We start from the raw sequence: 9,772 nt of genomic DNA on the forward strand, positions 1-9,772 counted from the left end.
GTATTGAATGTCGAATTTGTTTATTTAAATATGTAACTCAAAGTATATGAAGTCGAATTTGTTTATTTAAATATGTAACTCAAAGTATATGAATCCAAATTTGTTTATTTAAATATGTAACTCAAAGTATATGAATCCAAGATAGTTTATTTAAATATGTAACTCAAAGTATATGAATCCAAGATAATTTATTTAAATATGTAACTCAAAGTATATGAATCCAAGATAATATATGAAATTCATTATAATTGTCACTAAAATAAATGTTTGCAACTTTGTAAAATTGATAGTCTAAATACTTGGTCTAAAAATGATAGTTTAAATAAATACTACTTTTGGTTTGAACTTTTCTAAGTATTCTTAATTCTCTTTTGAGTAACATTGTCATTGTTTTCATCTTTAGTATTTGTCCTCTTCCTTTTTTGTTGATAGTGTGTTATTTGCAATTGGGTTACTGTTGGTAGCATAGATGACAACGTCATGCAATGGGATTATAATATAGGAGCTATGAACTTTCCTTTAGATGTTTTTAGGGCTGTCAGCGAACAGAGCTTTCGACAAACTACTCGTGTTTAAGCTCGGTAAGCGTTCATTTATGTTCATTTATTAAGGTAAACGAACATTAACAAACAAAATTTAAAGCTCGGTTAATAAACGAACAGAGTCTGAACAGTGGTAAGCTCGTTTGCTAAGTGTTCGCGAACTAGCTTGTTTGTGTTCGTTTAGTAGTGTTCATGAACAAGCTCGTTTGTGTTCATTTAGTAGTGTTCGTGAAAAAGCTCATTTGTGTTCGTTTAGTAGTGTTCGTGAACAAGCTCGTTTAGTGTTCGTTTAATAATGTTCACGAACATGTTTATATATATATATATATATATATATATATATATATATATAATATTGTTCGTGAAGACGTGAATGTAGATTATTTATTGTTCACGAACAAATTGTGTTCATGAACATGTGCAGGTGTTTGCTTAACAAACGAACACGAACAGAATTTTTAAAAACCTTAACAAACGAACACGAACACGAACACCTCAAAATCCTTAACAAACGAACACGAACAGCCTTCGTTCGTTTATGTTCGGTTAGTTAACAGCCCTAGGTGTTCTGCTCAGGGTTCATTTGGTTAAACCATTATTGTTGAATGAGTTATTGTGGATAAAGAAATCCCAAGTTTAATGAAAGCGATTAAATAAATTAGTAAAAGTTTGAAAATTTTAAATATGATGTATTCCAAAGATATTAAAAGGTAGTTTCTAGCTTCAATTTGTTGGGTAATGTGTTACGTTATTTGAGTACTTTCATTGTCAACAAATTCCCCAAGTAGTTAATATGATTGGTTTCAAACTATTCTTTTTTATTTTTTTTTATGGTATTAATAAAATACTTGGTAAATAAATATATAATATTATTTTTGTAACACCCCAATTTTCACATCTTAAATTTATTACAAAATCACTAATAATATATTGCGGAAGCTTATACATCTAACCAACAGAAAATGGGTGTTACCGCCACGCTTAGGTATCTTTCCTATACCAAAACGCTAAGGCTAAACTTACAACATCAAATAACGATCCAAAGTCTAACTCAATACATAAGGAAGTAATTAATACAACCGGGTATTTTCTCAAAATGCTAAAACTTCCAAGGTGTCTATTCTAGGATAGAGTAGATCTCAACCTTAACTTCCATCCTATTCATGTTCACCTGCAAAATCATTTTTAACACAAAAACAAAGGGGTGTATATCCCAAAATTAGCATAAGCTAAGTAAGTTCCATTTCACCCCGTAAAATATAGGCTTGGGTTTTTATCATTTATCTCATAATATATTTTCAAGAATAATATGTGGAGACATACTTTTCCCAAAATAACATATTTGTCAAAGAGGATTTAAATACCAAGAGACATCATAAGCCAATCACAAGTTTTCAAGGCACTACAGGCCAATCTCATATCTCATAGATCATAAACAAATTGGGGGATTCAACCCGCACCAATACTAATCAATTTATTTTCAAAATGACCACCATTCCAATGGTAAGTTGTGAGAATTCCGGCTCACACCGGCAACAAGTATTCTTATCCTCCAAGACTAAATAGGTACATATAATTTCCAAAATATAATTTTATCAATATAGTCATAATAAATTCCATTATATGGATAATATCTCAAGATACATAATTTTCCAATATCCATAATAATTCTCCACAATAAATATATTCCACAAGAATATGTCATTCTTAATAGGAATGTACATACACCAAAATTCCAAGCCAAGTATTTACACAACACACGGGTTTGACCCAAAAAAAAAAAATCATCCATTCTCGATAATTCGAGAATCCACACACATAATATGCAATGTACTTGTGATCACATGGACATCATAATGCACATAATTTTGCAAAACACATAATTTTCATAGCATAATTTTAGTGAACATGAAATCTTACCCTTGAAGACCAAAACTCTCATCAACACTTAATGGGATTCTAGCCACTTGATAAGAAACTTGAGAGGCTAGATTTTCCTTCAAATCCTTTAAACATCAATAGCTAAATCCTCTCCTTTACTCAATTCTTTCGCCAAAATCCCTAGGCAAAACATACCACCATAACAATAATTTTAAGAAATTTTAACCTATAGCTAGGTTCTAGGGAAGAAAAAAAAAGCTTTTAACCGAATAAAAAAGGAATTTTACCGAATAGATGATGATCTTGTGAATAAATTAGCTATGGAAGTTGTTGGCTCAAGGTGGAAGATGAAGAATTTTCCTCTCCTTTTCCTCTCTAAATTTCAGCCAAGTGGGAAAGAAAATGGAAGATCAAAGCTTATATATTGTTTCTTATAAGATAAGGATGAAGAAACTTGGAGATCAAGTTTCTATTTGGATCATCTCTAAATTATTTTAATATTAACATGTGGCTAGAAAGAGTGACATGTGTCAACTTCTTATGGTAACTCAAGGAAAAATATCTTTGGCTAGACTGTTAAGGGTTAAAACAGATATAGTTACGGTAGGAAATAATTTAGGTAGGGCTAAATTTGAAACCAAAATTATCCCGCACTCAATTCTAACCTTAAATTCTAAAATCGAGCAATGTTCAGTACATCGCGAAATATAGCGATGCTACGGTCGAAATAAATTTTCTCTCTTACGGGCTAATTTAATTAAAAAGGAAATTCAAGCTTAATAGCGTAGTGCCTAATAATTCACTCCCTAGGATAATCGGGACTGAACACATGCTCTAAAGATCCTTACGGTTCGTGACCGGTACGTAGGTTCGCAGCTTATTGGAATGAGTGAGGTGTTACAATTTTGATATTTAGTTATAAGATATTGTAAAAAGAACATAATGGACAATGTAATGAATATCAATTGATGAATTTGAATGTACATAATCTTTGCATTAGAGAAAATAAAGACAATATAACTAATAAAATTATTTTTTTATTTAATTTATTGGTAATGAATATTTTTTTTAAATAAAGGCATTGTAGACACATAATTCTAAATTAAAGAAATGCACATGTATCATTTTTTGTTATAACTACTAATTTATTTAATTCAATAAGAGTAAAATAGAGTGAACTCGCTTCAATTTGTTAGGTTATTTGAGTACTCTCTTTGTCACCCAAGTAGTTAATATAATTAGCTTCAAATTATTTTTTTTTAATTTTTTTTCATGGTATTAATAAAATACTTGGTAAATAAATATATAACATTATTTTGTATAATAACTTTGATATTTAATTACAAGATATTGTAAAAATAAGATAATGGACAATGTAATGAATATCAATTAATAAATTTGAATGTAAAGAATCTTTGCATGGAAGAAAATAAAGGCAATATAACTAATGAAATTATTTCTCTTAATTTAATTTTTTGATAATGAATAATTTTTTCAAATAAAGGTATTGCAGACACATAATTCGAAATTAAAGAAATACATATATATCATTTTTTGTTGTAGCTATTAATTTATTTAATTTAATAAGAATAAAATAGAGTGTGGAACTTAATTATGCCAAATTTGATTGGGATGAGGTTCGAACCTAAGATCTTTCCTATAAAAATTAATGGGTAAGTTAAAAGTTAACGGAATATTAACGGAAAAAAGAATATTTAACGGAAAACTTAACGGATAATCATATAATTAAGGATAAATTAGAAAATCTCAAGGAAAAATAAAAATCTAAACAATCTGAATTATCAATTTGATTAAATAACTTGACCGTAATTTTTTCTACCTATTTTATGCCTAACTTTCTTCGACTCTTATTAGTATAGTAGATAGATAATAGATATATAAATATATATGAAGCATCTTTCTCCGCATTAAATGTGCCAACATTCATCCAAGGCACGTAGGATTGTTTATCCTATCCACAGTATTGTTTTTGGAAAGGAATAATGATATTTAAATATTAGATAACATTCAGTTTATGCACGATTCTCTGGAGATGAAGATCGAATATTGTGGGGGAAACATGGTCGACATGCCCCGTCGGAGTCTTTGGCAGTAGGCAATATAATAGCCGTTAGCCGCAATGCAACACTTTTGTGTTTTGGATAAGAAAGATTCGGTTTGTTGTTATGCTGGCAATACTATCACTTTGTGCACTTTGTGTATCGTATAAGTTAAAAATACTCCCCACACAAGCCTTTCCATGCCACAGTACACTATAATATATTATATTACTCAAACTATACATAAATAATTCATTATATTAGTGGTCTAGTGGCATCCGGTGTCCCGGTTAACACTCCCACATAGATGATGGGAGTGGGTTCGAGCAAATACTACATTGTAACAGATCAGAGAGTCAGTAGTACTAAAAAAAATCATTATATTAGGCTATTTCACTTTAATTTTGCGAATTCCTACTAATTATGATCAAAGATAAATCTATATTGTGACTGCTAATAAAGTAAAATTATTTATTTCTTTTGAATTGGTCATCCAACTGAATTGGCTCTCACAATTAAAAGAAAACCGTTATTATTATATATAATGTTGGAATGACATAAGTATGTGATATTAGATACAGGTTATGACATCATCAACAATTGTCCATTTCTATATCCAAATTCAAGGACTTATATAAATGGAAAATGGCCGGCAACCCGGTAAAGTTGGTTAGACGGTTGATTTGATAATCACAATGATACAAGTTCAACTCACAGTGGAAGAAATTTATTGACTTTCTTAGTTTGAGTCACTCAGCTATGAGCAATTGTAACCCCTCGTCTATTCCGATAAGTTTAGGGTTTGAAAAAAATATTTTTAGGCGATGATATTTACGAGATGGTCTCTCGTTACTTCAAGAGGATTTTTTTTAGTAAGGATAGTTAATAATAAGTTACGATCATACGTATCGGTCACGAACCGTAAAATTTTTTAGGACGAATATACAGTTCGAATTTCCATAGGAAATGGATTATTAAGCGTGATACGATTAAGCATGCACTTCCTGCTTAGTCAAGTGGAGATTTGACAGACTATAAGAGTGAAATTTTATTACGGACTTTCGTATCGCTGAATTTCGCGTTATACCGGAAGTTGTCCGATTTTGGTGGTTAATAACGGGATTATTTTTAGAATAATTTTGGGATTAAGATCTTCCCGAATTAAATTATTTTCCACCGAACTTTTATCTGATTTAATCCCTAACTAGCAAAGCAAGCTTACTCTTCAAGACACACCATAGAATTGTGACAAGTGTCACAATTATTTACCACATGGTAAATGGATATTAAAGAAATTAGGATGGATTATAAGACAAGTCTTGTAAGGGAAATTATGGGATAAGCTTTGAAGAAGATTATAGCATAAGCCTTGATAGAAACTTACTCTCCAAGCCTCTTCATCCTAATCTTATAAGGAAAATATATAAGATTGAATTAATTTATTTTCCCCATTTTTCATCCATCTTGGCCGAAATATTGGAGAGGAAAAGGGAGAAAAGAGTTCATCTTTATCTTGTGATCAAGAAGCTCCATAGCTAAGTCATTCATCCAGATTTTCCATACTAGGTAAAAGTTTGGATTTTTATCCGGTTAAAATGGCTAGAATCCTTTCCTAGAACTTAAGTTTAAACTAAGGATTCATGAAATTATTGTTATTATGATGACTATTATGTAGGATCTTCGGTGAAAGTTTGGAGGTGAAGATCACAACTTTGTTTACGGTATTAGAAAACTACTTGGGGGGTAAGGAATCCCTTAAGTCGGTTAGTCACTTGAAAATGGGCAATTGTATATGTATATGTATTATGGAGTTAAGAAATTGATATGAAAATTATGTGTTAAGCTTTAAACTTCTTAGCTAATTCGTAGGTATATTTGTGTTTTGAGCTTAGGAATATTTTTTGTATGCATGACTTTAACGTATGCATGCATGTATATACTATATTTATGTCCATATAAATTTATGTTGAAGAAAAATGCTGAAAATTAAGTATTTTTACACTGTTTTTGCTGCCCAGAAAATTACAGCGCCACTGTGGACGCCACTGTGGACGCGCGTCCACCGTGCGTCCACTGATGTCCAAATTTTTTGAGGAAAAGCCGTATGTGTGGACGCCACTGTGGACGCGCGTCCACCGTGCATCCACAGACGTCCAGAATATTCAGTCCAGAAAGTTTGGGCATGATGTCAAACTATGTTTAAGTTGTTTTCCAACTGTATTATCTCCCAAAATGTTTATGTATGTATATGATACAATGTTTGAAAGGCCTACGGGCAAAAGAGATCTATTTTTGAAAGAAATATTTGTTTCGGAAAAATTATGTACATCACTTTGGGAGAAAATATTGTTGTTGAGAAATAAGTGCAACTCTTGTCACTTGAAGAATTGTGTTGAAAAGCCTATGAGTAAATAAAAATGTTTATAAAACTTACGTCGAAAGAACGTATGCTATTTTGGTGAACAGGTTGTCAAAACCTTATTTTTGAAATATCACTTTAATGAATATGTGTTTACGTAAGAAAGATGAGAAAACGGTGTTTGAAAAGCCTGCGAGCACTAAGAGTATTTTGAAAATCCTTCTTGGGCTAATGAGATAGCCGATTTCAAGTATTGGACTCAAATGAGAAATATGTCCAAAAGAAATGATTTGAGAAAGAAAAAAAAACGGAAGGAAGGATCATGTTTTCAAACCCTTAGTTTCTAAAGTAAGTTGAGGAGGACCTTTATTGACCCACGGGTGGCTTTAAGTGCCATTGCCCAGTGGTCGTTGTGAATATTGTATGATCATTCATACTGCAGGGCGAAGTCTATTCGTCGATATGTTATAGTGTATGACTAGTTCATACTGCAGGGCGAAGTCTATTCGCTGGGTACTATATAACTCGTAGGATGATGTATTCCTATGGGGCTGTGCACACTTAAGGTATAGTTACTCCAGAAGTCCGGGTAGGTGCTGTTTTTATGGACCTAGCTAGGCCAGCTAGGAATCATTCTAACGAACCTTACGTCCAGGGGATCAGTGTTAGACCGGGTGATGACCACTGAACCCGAGTTCGATGATCCAAGTGGTCAGAGAGGGAGTTATGAGAATGCTCCAAAGGCCTCACGCTTGCTAAGAAGAAACTAAGGAAGTTTTAAAGATGAGAAAAGAGTTACTCTGTAACGACTTGAGAAGGAAATGATTTTATCCAAAATGTGACGAATTTTGAGCACGGAAGTGTGCTGCTGAACTATCTTTTGAGTTAAAATGAGGGAAACTGCTGGAAATAAAATATTTTACAAACTTGTCTGAAAGACAAAAATGTGTTTTTAAGCGGCAATGATGCCGGTATCTTTATTTGAGAAAAGTTTACGTGTTGAGTTAGCTTTATGCCTTATTATACTATCTATTATTGATAACCTGGTTGCAGGTAGAGTTTCAACTCGTGGGTAAACGTTACAACTTCCAAATCATTATGTTTTCGAAACCTTTGTCTACTTTTGAGTGACAATGGATTTACTTGCTTAGCCGTCGTGCTAACTACACTTCATTGTGTATCTTATCAGATGTAGTCTAGCGTGGGCTCCTGCAGCTCAGGGAACTCTGAGGGTTCATCAGAGTTCATGATCCCCATCCTCGACTATGAGGATTATGTACAGTACCTAGTTGGTGACGACCCGTATGCTCCTGTTTCCGCTTCTGATCCTCCAGCTCTAACTCATGCTCCAGCCCCAGTTGTACTCCTGACCCCATTCCTACTCCTGCACAACCAGTGGTACCTATTTGGTCTCCTGCTCCCGTTAATCTATTGTGTCTCAAGGGAAAAGTCAAAACTGCCCCTTTTTGTGTGCATATCTTTTGTAGCCATGGTAATCCTAAGATGACTAGTAAGATCAGGAATAGCCCAAACTCTTGGTTAATGAGCTGTAAGAAACTTTTGTATATATATATATTCGTAGCTAGTATAGCTACTCTTTTGCTGCCTATATATAAGATTATGTTGGGTTTTGACGATAAGAAACACGATCCTTGTCTTTAGTCTGTTAGCGTGTGCACCTAGAGTGAACTCTATCTGTATTCGAGTGGGGTTCAGTCTGGGTGTGGCGGTAACTACTCAGGAGGTACGGTGTAGCCGAGCCGGGGTGTTACAGCAATATAGTATGGTTTACCTAATTACCTCATTGTGGTCTTTTACCGTCTATGGTTACAATGCAGGGCTTATTCAATGTGTACGTTTGAGGGTGGTTGCGAGTTTTCCTCATCGCTCAAAAAAAAATTGCTTAAACCAAGTAGGGAAGAATGCCATAAACAAGCATGCATAGAATTAATTAGTACATATTTGAGCAAATTTCAATTTTAATATTTAATTATTGTGTCATTGCTAATTTGTCACATTTAATTCTATTCTTTTAATCTTTTCCTATTACATTGTCGATTTTCATTTGCTTGCCACATTTAGTTAATCGTTTAAATTTTTTAACAAAAATGGCTAATATGTAATTGCATCTTTAATGCCTCTTGACCTAACCTTTACTTCTCTCTCTATCTCTTTCCCGTAAACTATTTTTAATTAATTGAATGATACAATGGCATATTAGCCATATTTATTAAACGATGAAATGATAACAATTTAAACGAATGATTAATTGTATAAAGAAAATGAAAGTAAAAAATTTAATAAAGCAGGATTTAAAAAAGTATGACTAAATAAGACAATATTACAGTAGACCGATGACTAAAAGTAGAATTTACTTTATTTTACTAATTTTTATGCAAATGAAAAAGATGAACAATGCATATATGCTAACTAAAAGTTATTTATATATGTCAAATATGGTCATACTACAAGAACATAGCAAACTACCAATAAATAAATAAGTAAATAATATATATATATATATATATATATATATATATATATATATATATATATATATATATAAAAGTAAGTTCAGAATTTCAACTCTATCTTTCTAAAACTTTAATCCCTATATAATTAAAAGTTATGATAAATTTTCCATAATTCTATTTCACTTCACCATCTTTCATGAACAGAAAATGATAAGGAATTGCAGCAATATTACAATAAAAATGAATAATAAATTGTGGCCCACGCTATCCCAATCCCAGGCATACATCTTTTTCTGTCCAATATGGCAATATCCATACAGTATAACTTGTTTAAGATATATGCAAAATCATATTCTGTTACTTTGAAGTAATAGCAACACGTACACTCTTGACCCTTGAAGAGCTAAGAAACCTTTTTTTTTTTTTTTTTTTTAACAACTAAGACTTTGGATCACA

At 32.1% G+C, this 9,772-nt stretch overlaps 2 long non-coding RNA genes across 2 annotated transcripts; one reads left to right on the forward strand and one right to left on the reverse strand.

Moving 5' to 3' along the window:
* Positions 1-1,480: 1,480 nt before the first annotated feature.
* On the reverse strand, positions 1,481-2,809 carry LOC116033533. The gene is made up of 3 exons (XR_004100867.1): positions 2,711-2,809; positions 2,463-2,603; positions 1,481-1,713 (listed from the first exon to the last, which is right to left on the reverse strand). It is a non-coding gene; the product is annotated as an uncharacterized LOC116033533 (long non-coding RNA).
* A 3,132-nt stretch (positions 2,810-5,941) lies between these two features.
* LOC116033007 lies at positions 5,942-8,830 on the forward strand. The gene is made up of 3 exons (XR_004100818.1): positions 5,942-6,049; positions 6,159-6,226; positions 8,032-8,830. It is a non-coding gene; the product is annotated as an uncharacterized LOC116033007 (long non-coding RNA).
* Positions 8,831-9,772: the final 942 nt, after the last annotated feature.

Source organism: Ipomoea triloba, chromosome 10 (assembly GCF_003576645.1).
Source record: "Ipomoea triloba cultivar NCNSP0323 chromosome 10, ASM357664v1".
In the NCBI taxonomy this organism is placed as follows: Eukaryota; Viridiplantae; Streptophyta; class Magnoliopsida; order Solanales; family Convolvulaceae; genus Ipomoea; species Ipomoea triloba.